Source organism: Triticum dicoccoides, unplaced genomic scaffold, assembly GCF_002162155.2.
Source record: "Triticum dicoccoides isolate Atlit2015 ecotype Zavitan unplaced genomic scaffold, WEW_v2.0 scaffold96856, whole genome shotgun sequence".
In the NCBI taxonomy this organism is placed as follows: domain Eukaryota; kingdom Viridiplantae; phylum Streptophyta; class Magnoliopsida; order Poales; family Poaceae; genus Triticum; species Triticum dicoccoides.
In genome coordinates this window covers 8,663-34,406 of record NW_021314135.1, presented here as the reverse complement: position 1 = coordinate 34,406, position 25,744 = coordinate 8,663, and the positions used below count along the sequence as shown (strand labels likewise).

The 25,744-nt window shown below is 48.3% G+C and overlaps 25 non-coding genes across 25 annotated transcripts; all 25 read right to left on the bottom strand.

Annotated features, from left to right (window-relative positions):
• Positions 1-239: 239 nt before the first annotated feature.
• Positions 240-363, bottom strand: LOC119348574. The gene has a single exon (XR_005169026.1). It is a non-coding gene; the product is annotated as a 5S ribosomal RNA (ribosomal RNA).
• Positions 364-730: 367 nt separating this feature from the next.
• LOC119348557 lies at positions 731-849 on the bottom strand. The gene has a single exon (XR_005169010.1). It is a non-coding gene; the product is annotated as a 5S ribosomal RNA (ribosomal RNA).
• A 367-nt stretch (positions 850-1,216) lies between these two features.
• On the bottom strand, positions 1,217-1,340 carry LOC119348573. The gene has a single exon (XR_005169025.1). It is a non-coding gene; the product is annotated as a 5S ribosomal RNA (ribosomal RNA).
• Positions 1,341-1,706: 366 nt separating this feature from the next.
• Positions 1,707-1,825, bottom strand: LOC119348564. The gene has a single exon (XR_005169017.1). It is a non-coding gene; the product is annotated as a 5S ribosomal RNA (ribosomal RNA).
• Positions 1,826-2,192: 367 nt separating this feature from the next.
• Positions 2,193-2,311, bottom strand: LOC119348556. Its single transcript, XR_005169009.1, has one exon. It is a non-coding gene; the product is annotated as a 5S ribosomal RNA (ribosomal RNA).
• Positions 2,312-2,678: 367 nt separating this feature from the next.
• Positions 2,679-2,797, bottom strand: LOC119348562. Its single transcript, XR_005169015.1, has one exon. It is a non-coding gene; the product is annotated as a 5S ribosomal RNA (ribosomal RNA).
• A 367-nt stretch (positions 2,798-3,164) lies between these two features.
• LOC119348555 lies at positions 3,165-3,283 on the bottom strand. Its single transcript, XR_005169008.1, has one exon. It is a non-coding gene; the product is annotated as a 5S ribosomal RNA (ribosomal RNA).
• A 367-nt stretch (positions 3,284-3,650) lies between these two features.
• On the bottom strand, positions 3,651-3,769 carry LOC119348554. Its single transcript, XR_005169007.1, has one exon. It is a non-coding gene; the product is annotated as a 5S ribosomal RNA (ribosomal RNA).
• A 367-nt stretch (positions 3,770-4,136) lies between these two features.
• LOC119348553 lies at positions 4,137-4,255 on the bottom strand. The gene has a single exon (XR_005169006.1). It is a non-coding gene; the product is annotated as a 5S ribosomal RNA (ribosomal RNA).
• A 367-nt stretch (positions 4,256-4,622) lies between these two features.
• On the bottom strand, positions 4,623-4,741 carry LOC119348566. The gene has a single exon (XR_005169019.1). It is a non-coding gene; the product is annotated as a 5S ribosomal RNA (ribosomal RNA).
• A 366-nt stretch (positions 4,742-5,107) lies between these two features.
• On the bottom strand, positions 5,108-5,226 carry LOC119348577. Its single transcript, XR_005169029.1, has one exon. It is a non-coding gene; the product is annotated as a 5S ribosomal RNA (ribosomal RNA).
• Positions 5,227-5,593: 367 nt separating this feature from the next.
• On the bottom strand, positions 5,594-5,712 carry LOC119348570. Its single transcript, XR_005169022.1, has one exon. It is a non-coding gene; the product is annotated as a 5S ribosomal RNA (ribosomal RNA).
• Positions 5,713-6,079: 367 nt separating this feature from the next.
• LOC119348576 lies at positions 6,080-6,198 on the bottom strand. The gene has a single exon (XR_005169028.1). It is a non-coding gene; the product is annotated as a 5S ribosomal RNA (ribosomal RNA).
• Positions 6,199-6,565: 367 nt separating this feature from the next.
• LOC119348567 lies at positions 6,566-6,684 on the bottom strand. The gene has a single exon (XR_005169020.1). It is a non-coding gene; the product is annotated as a 5S ribosomal RNA (ribosomal RNA).
• A 367-nt stretch (positions 6,685-7,051) lies between these two features.
• Positions 7,052-7,170, bottom strand: LOC119348575. The gene has a single exon (XR_005169027.1). It is a non-coding gene; the product is annotated as a 5S ribosomal RNA (ribosomal RNA).
• Positions 7,171-7,537: 367 nt separating this feature from the next.
• Positions 7,538-7,656, bottom strand: LOC119348561. Its single transcript, XR_005169014.1, has one exon. It is a non-coding gene; the product is annotated as a 5S ribosomal RNA (ribosomal RNA).
• A 367-nt stretch (positions 7,657-8,023) lies between these two features.
• On the bottom strand, positions 8,024-8,147 carry LOC119348572. The gene has a single exon (XR_005169024.1). It is a non-coding gene; the product is annotated as a 5S ribosomal RNA (ribosomal RNA).
• A 366-nt stretch (positions 8,148-8,513) lies between these two features.
• LOC119348559 lies at positions 8,514-8,632 on the bottom strand. Its single transcript, XR_005169012.1, has one exon. It is a non-coding gene; the product is annotated as a 5S ribosomal RNA (ribosomal RNA).
• Positions 8,633-8,999: 367 nt separating this feature from the next.
• Positions 9,000-9,118, bottom strand: LOC119348565. The gene has a single exon (XR_005169018.1). It is a non-coding gene; the product is annotated as a 5S ribosomal RNA (ribosomal RNA).
• A 366-nt stretch (positions 9,119-9,484) lies between these two features.
• On the bottom strand, positions 9,485-9,603 carry LOC119348563. The gene has a single exon (XR_005169016.1). It is a non-coding gene; the product is annotated as a 5S ribosomal RNA (ribosomal RNA).
• A 366-nt stretch (positions 9,604-9,969) lies between these two features.
• Positions 9,970-10,088, bottom strand: LOC119348551. Its single transcript, XR_005169005.1, has one exon. It is a non-coding gene; the product is annotated as a 5S ribosomal RNA (ribosomal RNA).
• Positions 10,089-10,455: 367 nt separating this feature from the next.
• On the bottom strand, positions 10,456-10,574 carry LOC119348558. The gene has a single exon (XR_005169011.1). It is a non-coding gene; the product is annotated as a 5S ribosomal RNA (ribosomal RNA).
• A 13,603-nt stretch (positions 10,575-24,177) lies between these two features.
• On the bottom strand, positions 24,178-24,296 carry LOC119348560. The gene has a single exon (XR_005169013.1). It is a non-coding gene; the product is annotated as a 5S ribosomal RNA (ribosomal RNA).
• A 367-nt stretch (positions 24,297-24,663) lies between these two features.
• Positions 24,664-24,782, bottom strand: LOC119348569. The gene has a single exon (XR_005169021.1). It is a non-coding gene; the product is annotated as a 5S ribosomal RNA (ribosomal RNA).
• Positions 24,783-25,150: 368 nt separating this feature from the next.
• Positions 25,151-25,269, bottom strand: LOC119348571. Its single transcript, XR_005169023.1, has one exon. It is a non-coding gene; the product is annotated as a 5S ribosomal RNA (ribosomal RNA).
• Positions 25,270-25,744: the final 475 nt, after the last annotated feature.

Sequence of the window (25,744 nt, the reverse complement as noted above, 5' to 3'; positions counted from 1 at the left end):
CGCTCAATCACGGAGACGAGTTTTCCACGGTTTCCACCCCTCCCTCCATACCGCAGCAACACGAGTTTTTTCCGCCCCTTTCAGAAAGCGCTCTTGGCGCCACAAAGCCGCCCCAAGACGCGCGAGCAATGAGCATCGAGCTTAAACATATCGCAAACGTCAAAAATAATATAACGGGATTAATATATATCGCGCACGTGCGATATGTTTGTCACAAGGCGCAAAAAATAATTATAAAAGGAATGCAACACGAGGACTTCCCTTCCCAGGAGGTCACCCATCCTAGTACTACTCTCGCCCAAGCACGCTTAACTTCGGAGTTCTGATGGGATCCGGTGCTTTAGTGCTGGTATGATCGCATCCGACATGTTTCCCCATCTTCGTCCCTTATGCTTGCCACTCCCAGGTCCGCTCCAAAGACGATTCTACATTCTCACTACCATTACAACCGTTCCCTAACAATGTATAATGTCCTATACTACTTACTCTCCCGCTCAATCACGGAGACGAGTTTTCCACGGTTTCCACCCCTCCCTCCATACCGCAGCAACACGAGTTTTTTCCACCCCTTTCAGAAAGCGCTCTTCGCGCCACAAAGCCGCACCAAGACACGCGAGCAATGAGGATCGAGCTTAAACATATCGCAAACGTCAAAAATAATATAACGGAATTAATATATATCGCGCACGTGCGATATGTTTGTCACAAGGCGCAAAAAATAATTATAAAAGGAATGCAACACGAGGACTTCCCAGGAGGTCACCCATCCTAGTACTACTCTCGCCCAAGCACGCTTAACTTCGGAGTTCTGATGGGATCCGGTGCTTTAGTGCTGGTATGATCGCATCCGACATGTTTCCCCGTCTTCGTCCCTTATGCTTGCCACTCCCAGGTCCGCTCCAAAGACGATTCTACATTCTCACTACCATTACAACCGTTCCCTAACAATGGATAATGTCCTATACTACTTACTCTCCCGCTCAATCACGGAGACGAGTTTTCCACGGTTTCCACCCCTCCCTCCATACCGCAGCAACACGAGTTTTTTCCGCCCCTTTCAGAAAGCGCTCTTGGCGCCACAAAGCCGCCCCAAGACGCGCGAGCAATGAGCATCGAGCTTAAACATATCGCAAACGTCAAAAATAATATAACGGGATTAATATATATCGCGCACGTGCGATATGTTTGTCACAAGGCGCAAAAAATAATTATAAAAGGAATGCAACACGAGGACTTCCCTTCCCAGGAGGTCACCCATCCTAGTACTACTCTCGCCCAAGCACGCTTAACTTCGGAGTTCTGATGGGATCCGGTGCTTTAGTGCTGGTATGATCGCATCCGACATGTTTCCCCATCTTCGTCCCTTATGCTTGCCACTCCCAGGTCCGCTCCAAAGACGATTCTACATTCTCACTACCATTACAACCGTTCCCTAACAATGGATAATGTCCTATACTACTTACTCTCCCGCTCAATCACGGAGACGAGTTTTTCACGGTTTCCACCCCTCCCTCCATACCGCAGCAACACGAGTTTTTCCACCCCTTTCAGAAAGCGCTCTTCGCGCCACAAAGCCGCCCCAAGACGCGCGAGCAATGAGCATCGAGCTTAAACATATCGCAAACGTCAAAAATAATATAACGGGATTAATATATATCGCGCACGTGCGATATGTTTGTCACAAGGCGCAAAAAATAATTATAAAAGGAATGCAACACGAGGACTTCCCAGGAGGTCACCCATCCTAGTACTACTCTCGCCCAAGCACGCTTAACTTCGAAGTTCTGATGGGATCCGGTGCTTTAGTGCTGGTATGATCGCATCCGACATGTTTCCCCGTCTTCGTCCCTTATGCTTGCCACTCCCAGGTCCGCTCCAAAGACGATTCTACATTCTCACTACCATTACAACCGTTCCCTAACAATGGATAATGTCCTATACTACTTACTCTCCCGCTCAATCACGGAGACGAGTTTTCCACGGTTTCCACCCCTCCCTCCATACCGCAGCAACACGAGTTTTTTCCACCCCTTTCAGAAAGCGCTCTTCGCGCCACAAAGCCGCCCCAAGACGCGCGAGCAATGAGCATCGAGATTAAACATATCGCAAACGTCAAAAATAATATAACGGGATTAATATATATCGCGCACGTGCGATATGTTTGTCACAAGGCGCAAAAAATAATTATAAAAGGAATGCAACACGAGGACTTCCCAGGAGGTCACCCATCCTAGTACTACTCTCGCCCAAGCACGCTTAACTTCGGAGTTCTGATGGGATCCGGTGCTTTAGTGCTGGTATGATCGCATCCGACATGTTTCCCCGTCTTCGTCCCTTATGCTTGCCACTCCCGGGTCCGCTCCAAAGACGATTCTACATTCTCACTACCATTACAACCGTTCCCTAACAATGGATAATGTCCTATACTACTTACTCTCCCGCTCAATCACGGAGACGAGTTTTCCACGGTTTCCACCCCTCCCTCCATACCGCAGCAACACGAGTTTTTTCCACCCCTTTCAGAAAGCGCTCTTCGCGTCACAAAGCCGCCCCAAGACGCGCGAGCAATGAGCATCGAGCTTAAACATATCGCAAACGTCAAAAATAATATAACGGGATTAATATATATTGCGCACGTGCGATATGTTTGTCACAAGGCGCAAAAAATAATTATAAAAGGAATGCAGCACGAGGACTTCCCAGGAGGTCACCCATCCTAGTACTACTCTCGCCCAAGCACGCTTAACTTCGGAGTTCTGATGGGATCCGGTGCTTTAGTGCTGGTATGATCGCATCCGACATGTTTCCCCGTCTTCGTCCCTTATGCTTGCCACTCCCGGGTCCGCTCCAAAGACGATTCTACATTCTCACTACCATTACAACCGTTCCCTAACAATGGATAATGTCCTATACTACTTACTCTCCCGCTCAATCACGGAGACGAGTTTTCCACGGTTTCCACCCCTCCCTCCATACCGCAGCAACACGAGTTTTTTCCACCCCTTTCAGAAAGCGCTCTTCGCGCCACAAAGCCGCCCCAAGACGCGCGAGCAATGAGCATCGAGCTTAAACATATCGCAAACGTCAAAAATAATATAACGGGATTAATATATATCGCGCACGTGCGATATGTTTGTCACAAGGCGAAAAAAATAATTATAAAAGGAATGCAACACGAGGACTTCCCAGGAGGTCACCCATCCTAGTACTACTCTCGCCCAAGCACGCTTAACTTCGGAGTTCTGATGGGATCCGGTGCTTTAGTGCTGGTATGATCGCATCCGACATGTTTCCCCGTCTTCGTCCCTTATGCTTGCCACTCCCAGGTCCGCTCCAAAGACGATTCTACATTCTCACTACCATTACAACCGTTCCCTAACAATGGATAATGTCCTATACTACTTACTCTCCCGCTCAATCACGGAGACGAGTTTTCCACGGTTTCCACCCCTCCCTCCATACCGCAGCAACACGAGTTTTTTCCACCCCTTTCAGAAAGCGCTCTTCGCGCCACAAAGCCGCCCCAAGACGCGCGAGCAATGAGCATCGAGCTTAAACATGTCGCAAACGTCAAAAATAATATAACGGGATTAATATATATCGCGCACGTGCGATATGTTTGTCACAAGGCGCAAAAAATAATTATAAAAGGAATGCAACACGAGGACTTCCCAGGAGGTCACCCATCCTAGTACTACTCTCGCCCAAGCACGCTTAACTTCGGAGTTCTGATGGGATCCGGTGCTTTAGTGCTGGTATGATCGCATCCGACATGTTTCCCCGTCTTCGTCCCTTATGCTTGCCACTCCCAGGTCCGCTCCAAAGACGATTCTACATTCTCACTACCATTACAACCGTTCCCTAACAATGGATAATGTCCTATACTACTTACTCTCCCGCTCAATCACGGAGACGAGTTTTCCACGGTTTCCACCCCTCCCTCCATACCGCAGCAACACGAGTTTTTTCCACCCCTTTCAGAAAGCGCTCTTCACGCCACAAAGCCGCCCCAAGACGCGCGAGCAATGAGCATAGAGCTTAAACATATCGCAAACGTCAAAAATAATATAACGGGATTAATATATATCGCGCACGTGCGATATGTTTGTCACAAGGCGCAAAAAATAATTATAAAAGGAATGCAACACGAGGACTTCCCAGGAGGTCACCCATCCTAGTACTACTCTCGCCCAAGCACGCTTAACTTCGGAGTTCTGATGGGATCCGGTGCTTTAGTGCTGGTATGATCGCATCCGACATGTTTCCCCGTCTTCGTCCCTTATGCTTGCCACTCCCAGGTCCGCTCCAAAGACGATTCTACATTCTCACTACCATTACAACCGTTCCCTAACAATGGATAATGTCCTATACTACTTACTCTCCCGCTCAATCACGGAGACGAGTTTTCCACGGTTTCCACCCCTCCCTCCATACCGCAGCAGCACGAGTTTTTTCCACCCCTTTCAGAAAGCGCTCTTCGCGCCACAAAGCCGCCCCAAGACGCGCGAGCAATGAGCATCGAGCTTAAACATATCGCAAACGTCAAAAATAATATAACGGGATTAATATATATCGCGCACGTGCGATATGTTTGTCACAAGGCGCAAAAAATAATTATAAAAGGAATGCAACACGAGGACTTCCCAGGAGGTCACCCATCCTAGTAGTACTCTCGCCCAAGCACGCTTAACTTCGGAGTTCTGATGGGATCCGGTGCTTTAGTGCTGGTATGATCGCATCCAACATGTTTCCCCGTCTTCGTCCCTTATGCTTGCCACTCCCAGGTCCGCTCCAAAGACGATTCTACATTCTCACTACCATTACAACCGTTCCCTAACAATGGATAATGTCCTATACTACTTACTCTCCCGCTCAATCACGGAGACGAGTTTTTCACGGTTTCCACCCCTCCCTCCATACCGCAGCAACACGAGTTTCTCCACCCCTTTCAGAAAGCGCTCTTCGCGCCACAAAGCCGCCCCAAGACGCGCGAGCAATGAGCATCGAGCTTAAACATATCGCAAACGTCAAAAATAATATAACGGGATTAATATATATCGCGCACGTGCGATATGTTTGTCACAAGGCGCAAAAAATAATTATAAAAGGAATGCAACACGAGGACTTCCCAGGAGGTCACCCATCCTAGTACTACTCTCGCCCAAGCACGCTTAACTTCGGAGTTCTGATGGGATCCGGTGCTTTAGTGCTGGTATGATCGCATCCGACATGTTTCCCCGTCTTCGTCCCTTATGCTTGCCACTCCCAGGTCCGCTCCAAAGACGATTCTACATTCTCACTACCATTACAACCGTTCCCTAACAATGGATAATGTCCTATACTACTTACTCTCCCGCTCAATCACGGAGACGAGTTTTCCACGGTTTCCACCCCTCCCTCCATACCGCAGCAACACGAGTTTTTTCCACCCCTTTCAGAAAGCGCTCTTCGCGCCACAAAGCCGCCCCAAGACGCGTGAGCAATGAGCATCGAGCTTAAACATATCGCAAACGTCAAAAATAATATAACGAGATTAATATATATCGCGCACGTGCGATATGTTTGTCACAAGGCGCAAAAAATAATTATAAAAGGAATGCAACACGAGGATTTCCCAGGAGGTCACCCATCCTAGTACTACTCTCGCCCAAGCACGCTTAACTTCGAAGTTCTGATGGGATCCGGTGCTTTAGTCCTGGTATGATCGCATCCGACATGTTTCCCCGTCTTCGTCCCTTATGCTTGCCACTCCCAGGTCCGCTCCAAAGACGATTCTACATTCTCACTACCATTACAACCGTTCCCTAACAATGGATAATGTCCTATACTACTTACTCTCCCGCTCAATCACGGAGACGAGTTTTCCACGGTTTCCACCCCTCCCTCCATACCGCAGCAACACGAGTTTTTTCCACCCCTTTCAGAAAGCACTCTTCGCGCCACAAAGCCGTCCCAAGACGCGCGAGCAATGAGCATCGAGCTTAAACATATCGCAAACGTCAAAAATAATATAACGGGATTAATATATATCGCGCACGTGCGATGTGCTTGTCACAAGGCGCAAAAAATAATTATAAAAGGAATGCAACACGAGGACTTCCCAGGAGGTCACCCATCCTAGTACTACTCTCGCCCAAGCACGCTTAACTTCGGAGTTCTGATGGGATCCGGTGCTTTAGTGCTGGTATGATCGCATCCGACATGTTTCCCCGTCTTCGTCCCTTATGCTTGCCACTCCCAGGTCCGCTCCAAAGACGATTCTACATTCTCACTACCATTACAACCATTCCCTAACAATGGATAATGTCCTATACTACTTACTCTCCCGCTCAATCACGGAGACGAGTTTTCCACGGTTTCCACCCCTCCCTCCATACCGCAGCAACACGAGTTTTTTCCACCCCTTTCAGAAAGCGCTCTTCGCGCCACAAAGCCGCCCCAAGACGCGCGAGCAATGAGCATCGAGCTTAAACATATCACAAACGTCAAAAATAATATAACGGGATTAATATATATCGCGCACGTGCGATATGTTTGTCACAAGGCGCAAAAAATAATTATAAAAGGAATGCAACACAAGGACTTCCCAGGAGGTCACCCATCCTAGTACTACTCTCGCCCAAGCACGCTTAACTTCGGAGTTCTGATGGAATCCGGTGCTTTAGTGCTGGTATGATCGCATCCGACATGTTTCCCCGTCTTCGTCCCTTATGCTTGCCACTCCCAGGTCCGCTCCAAAGACGATTCTACATTCTCACTACCATTACAACCGTTCCCTAACAATGGATAATGTCCTATACTACTTACTCTCCCGCTCAATCACGGAGACGAGTTTTCCACGGTTTCCACCCCTCCCTCCATACCGCAGCAACACGAGTTTTTTCCACCCCTTTCAGAAAGCGCTCTTCGCGCCACAAAGCCGCCCCAAGACGCGCGAGCAATGAGCATTGAGCTTAAACATATCGCAAACGTCAAAAATAATATAACGGGATTAATATATATCGCGCACGTGCGATATGTTTGTCACAAGGCGCAAAAAATAATTATAAAAGGAATGCAACACGAGGACTTCCCAGGAGGTCACCCATCCTAGTACTACTCTCGCCCAAGCACGCTTAACTTCGGAGTTCTGATGGGATCCGGTGCTTTAGTGCTGGTATGATCGCATCCGACATGTTTCCCCGTCTTCGTTCCTTATGCTTGCCACTCCCAGGTCCGCTCCAAAGACGATTCTACATTCTCACTACCATTACAACCATTCCCTAACAATGGATAATGTCCTATACTACTTACTCTCCCGCTCAATCACGGAGACGAGTTTTCCACGGTTTCCACCCCTCCCTCCATACCGCAGCAACACGAGTTTTTTCCACCCCTTTCAGAAAGCGCTCTTCGCGCCAGAAAGCCGCCCCAAGATGCGCGAGCAATGAGCATCGAGCTTAAACATATCGCAAACGTCAAAAATAATATAACGGGATTAATATATATCGCGCACGTGCGATATGTTTGTCACAAGGCGCAAAAAATAATTATAAAAGGAATGCAACACGAGGACTTCCCAGGAGGTCACCCATCCTAGTACTACTCTCGCCCAAGCACGCTTAACTTCGGAGTTCTGATGGAATCCGGTGCTTTAGTGCTGGTATGATCGCATCCGACATGTTTCCCCGTCTTCGTCCCTTATGCTTGCCACTCCCAGGTCCGCTCCAAAGACGATTCTACATTCTCACTACCATTACAACCGTTCCCTAACAATGGATAATGTCCTATACTACTTACTCTCCCGCTCAATCACGGAGACGAGTTTTCCACGGTTTCCACCCCTCCCTCCATACCGCAGCAACACGAGTTTTTTCCGCCCCTTTCAGAAAGCGCTCTTGGCGCCACAAAGCCGCCCCAAGACGCGCGAGCAATGAGCATCGAGCTTAAACATATCGCAAACGTCAAAAATAATATAACGGGATTAATATATATCGCGCACGTGCGATATGTTTGTCACAAGGCGCAAAAAATAATTATAAAAGGAATGCAACACGAGGACTTCCCTTCCCAGGAGGTCACCCATCCTAGTACTACTCTCGCCCAAGCACGCTTAACTTCGGAGTTCTGATGGGATCCGGTGCTTTAGTGCTGGTATGATCGCATCCGACATGTTTCCCCATCTTCGTCCCTTATGCTTGCCACTCCCAGGTCCGCTCCAAAGACGATTCTACATTCTCACTACCATTACAACCGTTCCCTAACAATGGATAATGTCCTATACTACTTACTCTCCCGCTCAATCACGGAGACGAGTTTTTCACGGTTTCCACCCCTCCCTCCATACCGCAGCAACACGAGTTTTTCCACCCCTTTCAGAAAGCGCTCTTCGCGCCACAAAGCCGCCCCAAGACGCGCGAGCAATGAGCATCGAGCTTAAACATATCGCAAACGTCAAAAATAATATAACGGGATTAATATATATCGCGCACGTGCGATATGTTTGTCACAAGGCGCAAAAAATAATTATAAAAGGAATGCAACACGAGGACTTCCCAGGAGGTCACCCATCCTAGTACTACTCTCGCCCAAGCACGCTTAACTTCGGAGTTCTAATGGGATCCGGTGCTTTAGTGCTGGTATGATCGCATCCGACATGTTTCCCCGTCTTCGTCCCTTATGCTTGCCACTCCCAGGTCCGCTCCAAAGACGATTCTACATTCTCACTACCATTACAACCGTTCCCTAACAATGGATAATGTCCTATACTACTTACTCTCCCGCTCAATCACGGAGACGAGTTTTCCACGGTTTCCACCCCTCCCTCCATACCGCAGCAACACGAGTTTTTTCCACCCCTTTCAGAAAGCGCTCTTCGCGCCACAAAGCCGCCCCAAGACGCGCGAGCAATGAGCATCGAGCTTAAACATATCGCAAACATCAAAAATAATATAATGGGATTAATATATATCGCGCACGTGCGATATGTTTGTCACAAGGCGCAAAAAATAATTATAAAAGGAATGCAACACGAGGACTTCCCAGGAGGTCACCCATCCTAGTAGTACTCTCGCCCAAGCACGCTTAACTTCGGAGTTCTGATGGGATCCGGTGCTTTAGTGCTGGTATGATCGCATCCGACATGTTTCCCCGTCTTCGTCCCTTATGCTTGCCACTCCCAGGTCCGCTCCAAAGACGATTCTACATTCTCACTACCATTACAACCGTTCCCTAACAATGGATAATGTCCTATACTACTTACTCTCCCGCTCAATCACGGAGACGAGTTTTTCACGGTTTCCACCCCTCCCTCCATACCGCAGCAACACGAGTTTCTCCACCCCTTTTAGAAAGCGCTTTTCGCGCCACAAAGCCGCCCCAAGACGCGCGAGCAATGAGCATCGAGCTTAAACATATCGCAAACGTCAAAAATAATATAACGGGATTAATATATATCGCGCACGTGCGATATGTTTGTCACAAGGCGCAAAAAATAATTATAAAAGGAATGCAACACGAGGACTTCCCAGGAGGTCACCCATCCTAGTACTACTCTCGCCCAAGCACGCTTAACTTCGGAGTTCTGATGGGATCCGGTGCTTTAGTGCTGGTATGATCGCATCCGACATGTTTCCCCGTCTTCGTCCCTTATGCTTGCCACTCCCAGGTCCGCTCCAAAGACGATTCTACATTCTCACTACCATTACAACCGTTCCCTAACAATGGATAATGTCCTATACTACTTACTCTCCCGCTCAATCACGGAGACGAGTTTTTCACGGTTTCCACCCCTCCCTCCATACCGCAGCAACACGAGTTTTTCCACCCCTTTCAGAAAGCGCTCTTCGCGCCACAAAGCCGCCCCAAGACGCGCGAGCAATGAGCATCGAGCTTAAACATATCGCAAACGTCAAAAATAATATAACGGGATTAATATATATCGCGCACGTGCGATATGTTTGTCACAAGGCGCAAAAAATAATTATAAAAGGAATGCAACACGAGGACTTCCCAGGAGGTCACCCATCCTAGTACTACTCTCGCCCAAGCACTCTTAACTTCGGAGTTCTGATGGGATCCGGTGCTTTAGTGCTGGTATGATCGCATCCGACATGTTTCCCCGTCTTCTTCCCTTATGCTTGCCACTCCCAGGTCCGCTCCAAAGACGATTCTACATTCTCACTACCATTACAACATTTCCCTAACAATGGATAATGTCCTATACTACTTACTCTCCCGCTCAATCACGGAGACGAGTTTTCCACGGTTTCCACCCCTCCCTCCATACCGCAGCAACACGAGTTTTTTCCACCCCTTTCAGAAAGCGCTCTTCGCGCCACAAAGCCGCCCCAAGACGCGCGAGCAATGAGCATCGAGCTTAAACATATCGCAAACGTCAAAAATAATATAACGGGATTAATATATATCGCGCACGTGCGATATGTTTGTCACAAGGCGCAAAAAATAATTATAAAAGGAATGCAACACGAGGACTTCCCAGGAGGTCACCCATCCTAGTACTACTCTCGCCCGAGCACGCTTAACTTCGGAGTTCTGATGGGATCCGGTGCTTTAGTGCTGGTATGATCGCATCCAGCCTAAGTGTTCCAGAGCAGTAGCAAGCTACCATGGCTCAGCGGTAACACTAGGAGACATTTCCCGGTAAGAGAGGCTACTAAAGATAAACAACTAGATAGTCAGATCCCACACATACCAAGCATTTCAATAACATACACACGATATGCTCGATATGTGCAATACAACATGGCATCACAAAATGACTCTACGACTCAAGTAGTTTATTCAATAGGCTCCGAGGAGCGAGACATTACAAACATGGGTCTCATGACCCAACCAACAGAGCATACAAGTCAAAGCACAAGCGGAAGCTATCATGTCTGAGTACAGACATCTATAAATGAAAAAGGCTGAGAAGCCTGACTATCTATCAGATCCTGCCGAGGGCACAAGATCGTAGCTGAGGTATCAAGCTAAACGTCGAAGTCCAAGCGGAACTACTAGTGAGACTGAAGTCTCTCTGCAAAAACATAAAATAGGCAAACGTGAGTACAAATGTACCCAGCAAGACTTACATCAGAACTAACTACATATGCATCATTATCAACAAAGGGGGTGGAGGAGTTTAACTGCAGCAAGCCAGCTTTGACTCGGTGGCTAACCTAACTACGACTGCAAGCGACTCTTTTGAGGTGGCGCACATGAGTCCACATATTCACCATATCAATACACCACTATGGATCCGCTCCCGTCTCCCTACGAGAACGCCATCCATAGCACTCACGCTTATCTTGCGTATTTTAGAGTATCCACTTTCACTTGTCTATGAACTATGCAATGGGGTCCAAGTTTCCATATCCGAGGAATCCGGCTATTCGAATAGATGATGATAACCCTGCAGGGGTGTACTTCTTCACACACGCTCTTGCCACTTACTGCCCTGTACACGTCATGTACCTCGGCAACCTTCAAGCGGAAGCCGGGCGAGGGAGTCGGCCACGACCTGACTAACCGAACAAGTCTCTAGTCCAGGTTTATCGCCTATTCGGGTTCCATCCGCAAGGAGATCCGGCCGGGGTGTCGCTTACGGCCCTAAACGATGTGTGCAGGGTTCCCAAGCCCACCAACCGGGTGCCACTTGGTACACCGGGCCACTGTGACTAGTCTGTCCCAAGCCCACCTGTACCGGGTGCCACTTGGTAGACTACTAACACTGCCTACAAACACCAGAAACTAGTTGCAACTCCTGGACAGAGATCAAGTTGATTAATAAGTCGAGAGGGGCACTTAAGCATTCCAATGTGTGGTAGTAGCTGGTCATGGATCACAAACACAGAACTCAGTTCCTGAGGACGGCTGCAATGAGACAACCCACCATGTACTCCTACATGGCCTCTCACCGCTACCTTTACCAAATCGTGTTCACACACTTAGCTCACACACAGTAGGACATGTTCACACGCCTCTGATTCATCCCCGATGAATCAGACCTGACTCAACTCTAAGCAGTAGCAGGCATGACAAACAAGCATGAATGAGTAGGCACATCAGGGCTCAAACAACTCCTACTCATGCTAGTGGGTTTCATCTATTTACTGTGGCAATGACAGGTCATGCAAAGGAAAAAGGGGTTCAGCTACCGCAGCAAATAACAAATATGTCGTTGTTGTCCTAATGCAGTAAAAGAGAGCAGGAGCGAGAGAGTGGGATTTTATCGGAATGAACAAGGGGGTTTTGCTTGCCTGGCACTTCTGAAGATAACATTGAGTCTTCATCAGTGTCAACGATCACATCATCGGTATCACGTCTATCGAGAGGGGACAAATACCGGCAACACAGAAAGGAACACAATCAATGCAATGCACAATATGATGCATGATCATGACATGGCAAAATGAATGTGTTTTGGGCTAATGCAACTAGAACCAGATTAAATGAAGTTGGTTTGAATCCAAGATTCAAATTCAAACTCCATATGTGATTATTTAAATGCCCTTTAATTGATTTGTGCTAAACAGCAGCTATAAGTTGTTCTAATATGCATGAAAATGGTACAGATGGATTCCTTGAATTTTTCTGATAATTTTTCATATATAAATTATTTAATTTGGAGTTACGGTTAATTTTCTATGATTTTTAGAAGTTTATATAATTTTCTGGAATTTCCTGAATTATAATAAATCCAGAAAATGGTTTATTGCGTCAGCCCCACGTCACAGTGACGTCAGCAGGGTCAACTGGGCTGGCTCGGTCAAACCTGACGTGTGGGGTGCACACGTCAGTGACACAGGAGCTAATCCCGGTCAAACCCAGCGCTGACTGGGGTTTGACCAGGGGTGGGGCCCGCTGTCAGTGGCCTAGGGGGTTGGTTAGTGTGGGGGGGGTTAGCCGCTAATGATGCCCACGTCATCATCGCCGGACTTACGCCGGCGGCGACCAAAATGGCGGCGGCAACGCGCCGGACTTGCGCTAAAGGCGACGGAGGCGGCGGCTGAGGGCACCGGGGCGTAGCCCGGGCTCTCCCGCATCTGATGGGGTAGGTGGGAGGCTGCGGGAACGCCGGGGCTCGTCGGAACGGAGCTCGCGGCGGCGCCGGAGTTCGGGTGGTAACGGGCGCGAGGCCCTGGTGGGGTTTTGGACAAGCTGAGCTGCGCATGGGCTTCCTGTGAGCCTCACGAGCTCAAAGCCGTGCTCGGACGCGACCGAAACAAGCCATGGCCGCGACGGCAGCATGGCCGGCGGCAGCGAGCTCCGGTTGCGGTGAGACGGCGGTTACAGCATGGGGGCGAGCGAATGGAGAGAGGGGAAACACAACGGGGCTCACCGCGATGCCGAAGAGGAGGTCAGCGAGCTCGGGGAGGTCCTAGCGGCGCTGAATCGACCGGAGGCGAGCTCGGCGCTGGAGGTTGAAGACGACGGCGGTGGCGACGTTGCAGGGGCTCCCGCGGTGCGCTTCTCGGCGAGGAGGAAGAGGTGGTCGAGGCGGATCTCCCTGGGGCGTCGGTGAGGCGTGGGGAGCACGGTGGCTGTGGCAATCGGCGTCGGTGGCGGCGGCTCCGCTCGGGTCCGAGGTGCGGAGCGAGAGGGAGAGCAGGAGAAGGGGATGAGCACGGGAGGGAGTTGAGAGAGGCCTGAGGGGGTGCGTGGCATCCTTAGCCGATCCGGGGCGGGGCAGCAAGCAGGAGGTGGCTCGGGCGCGTGCGCGCGCGCTCCGGCCACGCGCCTCTGTCCTACTGTCCCGAGGAGGAAGACGACAGGGAGGGCGCTGGTGGGCTAGGCCGGCCAGGGGGGGGGGAGCTGGGCCGGCTGGTGGGCTGCACGGGTGAGGCCAGGTAGGCTTTACTCTTTTTATTTTTTTTTCTCTCTGTTTTGTTTTAACTCTGTTTTCTATTTTGCAGGTTTGTTTGAATTTGGTTTTGAAACCAATTCAATTTATTTTGCTTCTGACAATATTTTTAGGAGCTAAAAGAATTAAAACAATGCTCCACAAAATATTTTCAGAATTATTGGACCTATATTTATTTAACAGTAGATATAAGTCCAATTCAAATAGCTATGATTTAAATTCAAAGTTCCAAAAATAAATCCTTAAAAATGTTCAATATTTTGGTTGGGACCAGAACCCTTACCAAAAATTATCAAACATTTAAGAAGAGCCTTTTGGAGCAATGAATAAGATTTCTAGGGTTTTTGCCCCTCTTTTATTTAGGGTTTTGAGGCTTCCAATATTCCTCAATTCAAGTTTCAAAAATATAGACATGATGCACACATGAAGCTAACTTAGAGCAATGCCTGAAGCTAGGGATGTGACAACTCACCCCCACTAAACAAGAATCTCGTCTCGAGATTCAAGCGTAGGGTAAGGTGAAAGGGGAACGCAAACTAGCACAATCTTCACGATCCAGGTTGCACTTCAAATGAACGTTGATTTGAACACCATCTTTGTCTTGTCGTCTTGCTCTGAGAAATCCTGTCAACATGACAGGGGGGGGGGGGAAGAAGGAGACTCTAGAAGGGTCGATCTCCTCGAAGATCGAACAACTCAAGATTAACTTACGGAATGAGACATAGAACCATCTTTCGGGTTGAGACACGAGATACACATCAATAGGGGTGGAAGAAACGGATGACGAAGGTTCACTAGGTAGACAACAATTTCATACCTAAGAAGGTGGTAAACAATTGTCAACGTAGCGAGGAGTTGAGTTGCCATGATACCATAACGATAGACCTTAGGGAAGGTGACTCGTAGAGATATCCCCTTAAGTGGCAAAAAGAATTACTTTTGATTCAGAGATCATTGAAACTCTTTATACCAGCCTAAGGCAAGTCTCGAGCGATCGTTTGGAGGGGGTCGGTAGAATGGCATACTCGGACTTGGATGATGTGGATTACCTTGTTGAAGACAACGCAATGGATGATTTTGCTTATCACCGGAAATGGAAGAGACCCATGGTAGAAGGGCACATTGGCGGTGCAAGCTGGGAACAAAATGCAAATGTTGGGAATGATTCTGGTAACTAGGGAAGAACCCAACAAAAGAGAGTGGATTCACTGTTTGAAAGGGTCATAACATTGCCGAGGAAACTGAGAGGAATCCCAGTTAGTGCCGATGGTAACACGTAGCGCTTGTGCGTGCTCTCAAGAACTTGAGCATTTCCATATTCATCAAGGTTTACCAACATCCGTGTCAAGGATGCTAACAACACGACATACTACCATGATGAATAGCGATGGACGATGCAGATGCAAAGGAGGATAACACTTTCTCAGATTTCATCTTAGCGAGGCCAAGGAAATAAAAATCTGGATGATCGACCGAGAGACATTTAGCACTCCGCTTCTAATGTTCTCCTTGATGTGCTAGCGTATCCCATTCCTTGGAATGGTCTGGTATCTAGAACATCAGGTAAAGGTCGTACTTCGGAAACACTAAGATCATAAGGCATAGCTAGGGGGTAGATCCTACAAAGTCCTTATGGGGAGGTGGCCAACTTCCTCAAACAAGATACTACAATAATAGGTCTTCCGGCTGGGTGTGTGGGCCACGACATCCACTTTACCGGTTATCGAGGGACCAATATTATAGTTCTTGGGAAATGTTCCAAACCATCATATCTGCCTGAGATTCAGATCTGGTTGGTGTCAGGATATTCCAGACTCATCGAGTCTAGGAAGAAAAACGAAAGTTTGCAACACAAATCGACGAGATGACGTTGCGAGATTCTCGGGAAATGAACTACGATAATAAGCTCCAAAACATGAGCTGGTTCTGCTACAAACATGTGAACACGCTGTCCCAGACAAGCATGACCACATGGTAGTCTTACAATAAAACGCTACCGGGTTCAGGTTGGGAACCATCAACGAGGATATCAAAATCCTTGCATAAGGTATACTCTTAAGAAGGAACTTCTTCTCCTTGAACAAATCAATCAGTGGCTTGGTGTGCTCGGAACACATATGGAATGAAGGTTGCAAGTCTCCAGACCACAGAATACTTCGCGCGTATGCATGACTGATTTGGGATGATTCCAAAGGAAACAACATTGACCTTCTCGAATCCACGGCGGCAACTTGCATCAAATGCACATGAACTGGAGGAAGTCACTTCTTACATCCGAACATATGCTTCATGAACTAGCATGAAGAAATGCTTTCAAAAGTTTCCAACACTAGCTTAATGTTCAACAAATCATGGAGGAGATAAGGATGTTGTCAATGGGCTCAACAACAATTCATCCGGGTTTCCTTTTAAAAGGAATTCCATAGTTAAGTGAACAAGGTGATAGCATTGGTCAGACCAAAAAGATATAATGGTGTATGCTCGAGGGATCAACCACGAGTAAGACAACATTACGAATATCGTTGGTACTACTTTGATTTGACGATAGCCTACACTCAAATCAAAGGATTGATAAGACAGTAGGTCCAGCAACTGATCACAGGGACCAATCGATGAAGATATCATCTTTCTTCAACACACACTACACAAGAATATCCCTTTGGAACGAACTAAGTCAGGCAAGCTTTTATCTTCCAACTCTCCAAGTTGTTGTCTAGCTTAACCAACTAGCTCCGGGATATCCATCACAGATTCTTGGAGAAAGGGTGGTTCACAAGAAACCAACTTGATCACGAGCTCAACATAACAGTCAGGTGACAACCTGGTAATACTTCCGAGAAGACATTCGGAAAATCATGAACCACCGATATGTTACTAAGATCGAAAACAATCCCGCTTTTGAGGGCAAGACGATATGATCAAATGAGTGAGGACTTGACAAGATCCTAACTCATCAATCGAAGGGTGCACCGAAATAAGGACTAGGTAGCACGATCAATCTTAGAATGATGATTCAGTAACCAACACACTAAGAATGAAATTATTGTCCTTTAACTACCCAGCAACGAGGTTGCTAGGCGTATTGATTTCACACATCACAATTCATTTGTCGGTATTCCGATTGCATCAACACGAAGACCGAGGAATGACTAATGATGGCAAGAAGTATCACTGTACCAAGAGTTCATAGGATGGTGTGCAATTCCTATAACAATCCCGATATAAAGATGGTAATACTCCAAGGTAGAACAGAACAAAAACTGGATTAGCAATTTGATCTGCGGAGCACAACTTCTTTGACCCAATCCTGGATATGGAAGAGGTACTGGAGTTTGTTTCTCCTAGTCATTCTGCGATAGAATGGCTTGACGGACCACAAGAGTAATAGGCATCGATAGACGAACGCATGCATACTCTTGACTATCGATTGATAGACGAGGGTCAGAATGCAACTAAAGAGAACAACTCAAGGAACATATAATTTTCTGAGTTGTGGATGCATAAATTAGTATGTCGAACCAAGTTCAACATATTTCTTCCGGATAACCCATGCAGAAAAGTAGAACTGGCAGAGTCACGATTTATGAATGGAGAACTCCTCAAGAATAATCCTGTTGTGATATTTTAGTTCAACGAGGAACTTCTGCCATAAGTAGTTCATGGTATTTGGAAGAAGAAGATACCACGGACTTCAAGGACTGTCGCAAAGGTTACTAATATCCTAAAGGCACTAGCAATTACTATCAACATGAAGTAGGTAGAGTGAATCTCGGGTTCAAGAACCCAAGGAGTAGAATACCTACTACTAAGTGGCATCACGGGATGCTTTCGAGAATAAAAGCCAGAATCATCACACTGGGATCACAAAACATTGCTAGATTACTAGGTGATCCCCTAAGACACCTAGGGTCATAATAATATCTCCAACATATATGTCAAGGTAACAGAGTACCTCAACTTAGTGTGGTTAATCTGGCCCAAAGGAACATTGAAACGGAAGGAAGGAATTTGCAAGTGCATCAGACTACTTAGAAACCTGGGATGACTCGGACAGCATAACGGCTGTAAATGCTCAGAAAAGATTTGAGACATTCACAAAAATGGTGGCATAACCACTCAGAAGCACAATGTCAAGGTTTCGAGATCAACAATTAACATGCGGAAGTAGTAGAAACTGAACTCAAGCTTAAATCCAACAATCTTATAAGTCTACGGATTAGTAACACGTGATCCTGATAGAAAGAAGAGAAAGCCTAGTTCTTAATCCCCGTAGAAGAGAAGATGATGACTCAGATCAGAAGGCCATGAGGTATAAGGAGTAAAAAGAGCCTTACGTTCCATCCCACAATCAATTCCCTTATATAACTAAAGAATTTCTAGACTCAACTTCGACCAGTTTGGCTTGGTAATCCTACAGGCAGTCAAGCTCTGATACCAACGCTGTCAGGACCCCGACTCGATGTCACATCGATCTAGCCGGTAACACCTCATATCACTTTGCGGCCTCACGCACGGTATCCCCACGGGTGTCGCCTTACCTTTGCCCGGGACCGTTTGCGCCTTTTGGCTCACGTATATGATAGTGTCGCTAGCATCCATAAGATAAGGAGCCCGGGCTGACATGACTAGTCGTAAACCCAAAGTGGCACAGACTTACAGGGACAGGCATTCATGACCCAGCTTCGAACGTGTCGGTCATCAGCAAGTGGGTCCGGGCTGTAGCACTGGGCTAGCAGGACTCCGGTAAACCGGGCTGTAGCGGGCTAACAGGACTCCGGTACTCAAAGCGTGACATTTCCCCGAAGGGACAGACACAGGAACGAAGAAGGACACATGCCGGCCAGCCTAAGTGTTCCAGAGCAGTAGCAAGCTACCATGGCTCAGCGGTAACACTAGGAGACATTTCCCGGTAAGAGAGGCTACTAAAGATAAACAACTAGATAGTCAGATCCCACACATACCAAGCATTTCAATAACATACACACAATATGCTCGATATGCGGAAGCTATCATGTCTGAGTACAGACATCTATAAATGAAAAAGGCTGGGAAGCCTGACTATCTACCAGATCCTGCCGAGGGCACAAGATCGTAGCTGAGGTATCAAGCTAAACGTCGAAGTCCAAGCGGAACTACTAGTGAGACTGAAGTCTCTCTGCAAAAACATAAAATAGGTAAACGTGAGTACAAATGTACCCAGCAAAACTTACATCAGATCTATCTACGCATGCATCATTATCAACAAAGGGGGTGGTGGAGTTTAACTGCAGCAAGCCAGCTTTGACTCGGTGGCTATCCTGAACTACGACTGCAAGTAACTCTTTTGAGGTGGCGCACACGAGTCCACATATTCACCATATCAATACACCACTATGGATCCGCTCCCGTCTCCCTACGAGAACGCCATCCATAGCACTCACGCTTATCTTGCGTATTTTAGAGTATCCACTTTCACTTGTCTATGAACTATGCAAGGGGTCCACGTTTCCATATCCGAGGAATCCGGCTATTCGAATAGATGATGTTAACCCTGCAGGGGTGTACTTCTTCACACACGCTCTCGCCACTTACCGCCCTGTACACGTCATGTACCTCGGCAACCTTCAAGCGGAAGCCGGGCGAGGGAGTCGGCCACGACCTGACTAACCGAACAAGTCTCTAGTCCAGGTTTATCGCCTATTCAGGTTCCATCCGCAAGGAGATCCGGCCGGGGTGTCGCTTACGGCCCCAAACGATGTGTGCAGGGTTCCCAAGCCCACCATCCGGGTGCCACTTGGTACACCGGGCCACTGTGCCTAGTCTGTCCCAAGCCCACCTGTACCGGGTGCCACTTGGTAGACTACTAACACTGCCTACAAACACCAGAAACTAGTTGCAACTCCTGGACAGAGATCAAGTTGATTAATAAGTCGAGAGGGCTTGGAGCGCCCGGAGCCCAATGTGTGGTAGTAACTGATCATGGATCACAAACACAGAACTCAGTTCCTGAGGACGGCTGCAATGAGACAACCCACCATGTACTCCTACATGGCCAACGATGTCAGGACCCCGACTCGATGTCACATCGATCTAGCCGGTAACACCTCATATCACTTTGCGGCCTCACGCACGGTATCCCCACGGTGTCGCCTTACCTTTGCCCGGGACCGTTTGCGCCTTTTGGCTCACGTATATGATAGTGTCGCTAGCATCCATATGATAAGGAGCCCGGGCTGACATGACTAGTCGTAAACCCAAAGTGGCACAGACTTACAGGGACAGGCATTCATGACCCAGCTTCGAACGTGTCGGTCATCAGCAAGTGGGTCCGGGCTGTAGCACTGGGCTAGCAGGACTCCGGTAAACCGGGCTGTAGCGGGCTAACAGGACTCCGGTACTCAAAGCGTGACATTTCCCCGAAGGGACAGACACAGGAACGAAGAAGGACACATGCCGGCCAACCTAAGTGTTCCAGAGCAGTAGCAAGCTACCATGGCTCAGCGGTAACACTAGGAGACATTTCCCGGTAAGAGAGGCTACCAAAGATAAACAACTAGATAGTCAGATCCCACACATACCAAGCATTTCAATAACATACACACAATATGCTCGATATGTGCAATACAACATGGCATCACAAAATGACTCTACGACTCAAGTAGTTTATTCAATAGGCTCCGAGGAGCGAGACATTACAAACATGGGTCTCATGACCCAACCAACAGAGCATACAAGTCAAAGCACAAGCGGAAGCTATCATGTCTGAGTACAGACATCTATAAATGAAAAAGGCTGAGAAGCCTGACTATCTATCAGATCCTGCCGAGGGCACAAGATCGTAGCTGAGGTATCAAGCTAAACGTCGAAGTCCAAGCGGAACTACTAGTGAGACTGAAGTCTCTCTGCAAAAACATAAAATAGGCAAACGTGAGTACAAATGTACACAGCAAGACTTACATCAGAACTAACTACATATGCATCATTATCAACAAAGGGGGTGGAGGAGTTTAACTGCAGCAAGCCAGCTTTGACTCGGTGGCTAACCTAACTACGACTGCAAGCGACTCTTTTGAGGTGGCGCACACGAGTCCACATATTCACCATATCAATACACCACTATGGATCCGCTCCCGTCTCCCTACGAGAACGCCATCCATAGCACTCACGCTTATCTTGCGTATTTTAGAGTATCCACTTTCACTTGTCTATGAACTATGCAATGGGGTCCAAGTTTCCATATCCGAGGAATCCAGCTATTCGAATAGATGATGATAACCCTGCAGGGGTGTACTTCTTCACACAGCTCTCGCCACTTACCGCCCTGTACACGTCATGTACCTCGGCAACCTTCAAGCGGAAGCCGGGCGAGGGAGTCGGCCACGACCTGACTAACCGAACAAGTCTCTAGTCCAGGTTTATCGCCTATTCGGGTTCCATCCGCAAGGAGATCCGGCCGGGGTGTCGCTTACGGCCCCAAACGATGTGTGCAGGGTTCCCAAGCCCACCAACCGGGTGCCACTTGGTACACCGGGCCACTGTGCCTAGTCTGTCCCAAGCCCACCTGTACCGGGCGCCACTTGGTAGACTACTAACACTGCCTACAAACACCAGAAACTAGTTGCAACTCCTGGACAGAGATCAAGTTGATTAATAAGTCGAGAGGGGCACTTAAGCATTCCAATGTGTGGTAGTAGCTGGTCATGGATCACAAACACAGAACTCAGTTCCTGAGGACGGCTGCAATGAGACAACCCACCATGTACTCCTACATGGCCTCTCACCGCTACCTTTACCAAATCGTGTTCACACACTTAGCTCACACACAGTAGGACATGTTCACACGCCTCTGATTCATCCCCGATGAATCAGACCTAACTCAACTCTAAGCAGTAGCAGGCATGACAAACAAGCATGAATGAGTAGGCACATCAGGGCTCAAACAACTCCTACTCATGCTAGTGGGTTTCATCTATTTACTGTGGCAATGACAGGTCATGCAAAGGAAAAAGGGGTTCAGCTACCGCAGCAAATAACAAATATGTCGTTGTTGTCCTAATGCAGTAAAAGAGAGCAGGAGCGAGAGAGTGGGATTTTATCGGAATGAACAAGGGGGTTTTGCTTGCCTGGCACTTCTGAAGATAACATTGAGTCTTCATCAGTGTCAACGATCACATCATCGGTATCACGTCTATCGAGAGGGGACAAATACCGGCAACACAGAAAGGAACACAATCAATGCAATGCACAATATGATGCATGATCATGACATGGCAAAATGAATGTGTTTTGGGCTAATGCAACTAGAACCAGATTAAATGAGGTTGGTTTGAATCCAAGATTCAAATTCAAACTCCATATGTGATTATTTAAATGCCCTTTAATTGATTTGTGCTAAACAGCAGCTATAAGTTGTTCTAATATGCATGAAAATGGTACAGATGGATTCCTTGAATTTTTCTGATAATTTTTCATATATAAATTATTTAATTTGGAGTTACGGTTAATTTTCTATGATTTTTAGAAGTTTATATAATTTTCTGGAATTTCCTGAATTATAATAAATCCAGAAAATGGTTTATTGCGTCAGCCCCACGTCACAGTGACGTCAGCAGGGTCAACTGGGCTGGCTCGGTCAAACCTGACGTGTGGGGTCCACACGTCAGTGACACAGGAGCTAATCCCGGTCAAACCCAGTGCTGACTGGGGTTTGACCAGGGGTGGGGCCCGCTGTCAGTGGCCTAGGGGGTTGGTTAGTGTGGGGGGGTTAGCCGCTAATGATGCCCACGTCATCATCGCCGGACTTACGCCGGCGGCGACCAAAATGGCGGCGGCAACGCGCCGGACTTGCGCTAAAGGCGACGGAGGCGGCGGCTGAGGGCACCGGGGCGTAGCCCGGGCTCTCCCGCATCTGATGGGGTAGGTGGGAGGCTGCGGGAACGCCGGGGCTCGTCGGAACGGAGCTCGCGGCGGCGCCGGAGTTCGGGTGGTAACGGGCGCGAGGCCCTGGTGGGGTTTTGGACAAGCTGAGCTGCGCATGGGCTTCCTGTGAGCCTCACGAGCTCAAAGCCGTGCTCGGACGCGACCGAAACAAGCCATGGCCGCGACGGCAGCATGGCCGGCGGCAGCGAGCTCCGGTTGCGGTGAGACGGCGGTTACAGCATGGGGGCGAGTGAATGGAGAGAGGGGAAACACAACGGGGCTCACCGCGATGCCGAAGAGGAGGTCAGCGAGCTCGGGGAGGTCCTAGCGGCGCTGAATCGACCGGAGGCGAGCTCGGCGCTGGAGGTTGAAGACGACGGCGGTGGCGACGTTGCAGGGGCTCCCGCGGTGCGCTTCTCGGCGAGGAGGAAGAGGTGGTCGAGGCGGATCTCCCTGGGGCGTCGGTGAGGCGTGGGGAGCATGGTGGCTGTGGCAATCGGCGTCGGTGGCGGCGGCTCCGCTCGGGTCCGAGGTGCGGAGCGAGAGGGAGAGCAGGAGAAGGGGATGAGCATGGGAGGGAGTTGAGAGAGGCCTGAGGGGGGTGCGTGGCATCCTTAGCCGATCCGGGGCGGGGCGGCAAGCAGGAGGTGGCTCGGGCGCGTGCGCGCGCGCTCCGGCCACGCGCCTCTGTCCTACTGTCCCGAGGAGGAAGACGACAGGGAGGGCGCTGGTGGGCTGGGCCGGCCAGGGGGGGGGAGCTGGGCCGGCTGGTGGGCTGCACGGGTGAGGCCAGGTAGGCTTTACTCTTTTTATTTTTTTTTCTCTCTGTTTTGTTTTAACTCTGTTTTCTATTCTGCAGGTTTGTTTGAATTTGGTTTTGAAACCAATTCAATTTATTTTGCTTCTGACAATATTTTTAGGAGCTAAAAGAATTAAAACAATGCTCCACAAAATATTTTCAGAATTATTGGACCTATATTTATTTAACAGTAGATATAAGTCCAATTCAAATAGCTATGATTTAAATTCAAAGTTCCAAAAATAAATCCTTAAAAATGTTCAATATTTTGGTTGGGACCAGAACCCTTACCAAAAATTATCAAACATTTAAGAAGAGCCTTTTGGAGCAATGAATAAGATTTCTAGGGTTTTTGCCCCTCTTTTATTTAGGGTTTTGAGGCTTCCAATATTCCTCAATTCAAGTTTCAAAAATATAGACATGATGCACACATGAAGCTAACTTAGAGCAATGCCTGAAGCTAGGGATGTGACACCTTTCAGAAAGCGCTCTTCGCGCCACAAAGCCGCCCCAAGACGCGCGAGCAATGAGCATCGAGCTTAAACATATCGCAAACGTCAAAAATAATATAACGGGATTAATATATATCGCGCACGTGCGATATGTTTGTCACAAGGCGCAAAAAATAATTATAAAAGGAATGCAACACGAGGACTTCCCAGGAGGTCACCCATCTTAGTACTACTCTCGCCCAAGCACGCTTAACTTCGGAGTTCTGATGGGATCCGGTGCTTTAGTGCTGGTATGATCGCATCCGACATGTTTCCCCGTCTTCGTCCCTTATGCTTGCCACTCCCAGGTCCGCTCCAAAGACGATTCTACATTCTCACTACCATTACAACCATTCCCTAACAATGGATAATGTCCTATACTACTTACTCTCCCGCTCAATCACGGAGACGAGTTTTTCACGGTTTCCACCCCTCCCTCCATACCGCAGCAACACGAGTTTTTTCCACCCCTTTCAGAAAGCGCTCTTCGCGCCACAAAGCCGCCCCAAGACGCGCGAGCAATGAGCATCGAGCTTAAACATATCGCGAACGTCAAAAATAATATAACGGGATTAATATATATCGCGCACGTGCGATATGTTTGTCACAAGGCGCAAAAAATAATTATAAAAGGAATGCAACACAAGGACTTCCCAGGAGGTCACCCATCCTAGTACTACTCTCGCCCAAGCACGCTTAACTTCGGAGTTTTGATGGGATCCGGTGCTTTAGTGCTGGTATGATCGCATCCGACATGTTTCCCCGTCTTCGTCCCTTATGCTTGCCACTCCCAGGTCCGCTCCAAAGACGATTCTACATTCTCACTACCATTACAACCGTTCCCTAACAATGGATAATGTCCTATACTACTTACTCTCCCGCTCAATCACGGAGACGAGTTTTCCACGGTTTCCACCCCTCCCTCCATACCGCAGCAACACGAGTTTTTCCCACCCCTTTCAGAAAGCGCTCTTCGCGCCACAAAGCCGCCCCAAGACGCGCGAGCAATGAGCATCGCGCTTAAACATATCGCAAAACGTCAAAAATAATATAACGGGATTAATATATATCGCGCACGTGCGATATGTTTGTCACAAGGCGCAAAAAATAATTATAAAAGGAATGCAACATGAGGACTTCCCAGGAGGTCACCCATCCTAGTACTACGCTCGCCCAAGCACGCTTAACTTCGGAGTTCTGATGGGATCCGGTGCTTTAGTGCTGGTATGATCGCATCCGACATGTTTCCCCGTCTTCGTCCCTTATGCTTGCCACTCCCAGGTCCACCCCAAAGACGATTCTACATTCTCACTACCATTACAACCGTTCCCTAACAATGGATAATGTCCTATACTACTTACTCTCCCGCTCAATCGCTGTCAGGACCCCGACTCAATGTCACATCGATCTAGCCGGTAACACCTCATATCACTTTGCGGCCTCACGCACGGTATCCCCACGGGTGTCGCCTTACCTTTGCCCGGGACCGTTTGCGCCTTTTGGCTCACGTATATGATAGTGTCGCTAGCATCCATATGATAAGGAGCCCGGGCTGACATGACTAGTCGTAAACCCAAAGTGGCACAGACTTACAGGGACAGGCATCCATGACCCAGCTTCGAACGTGTCGGTCATCAGCAAGTGGGTCCGGGCTGTAGCACCGGGCTAGCAGGACTCCGGTAAACCGGGCTGTAGCGGGCTAACAGGACTCCG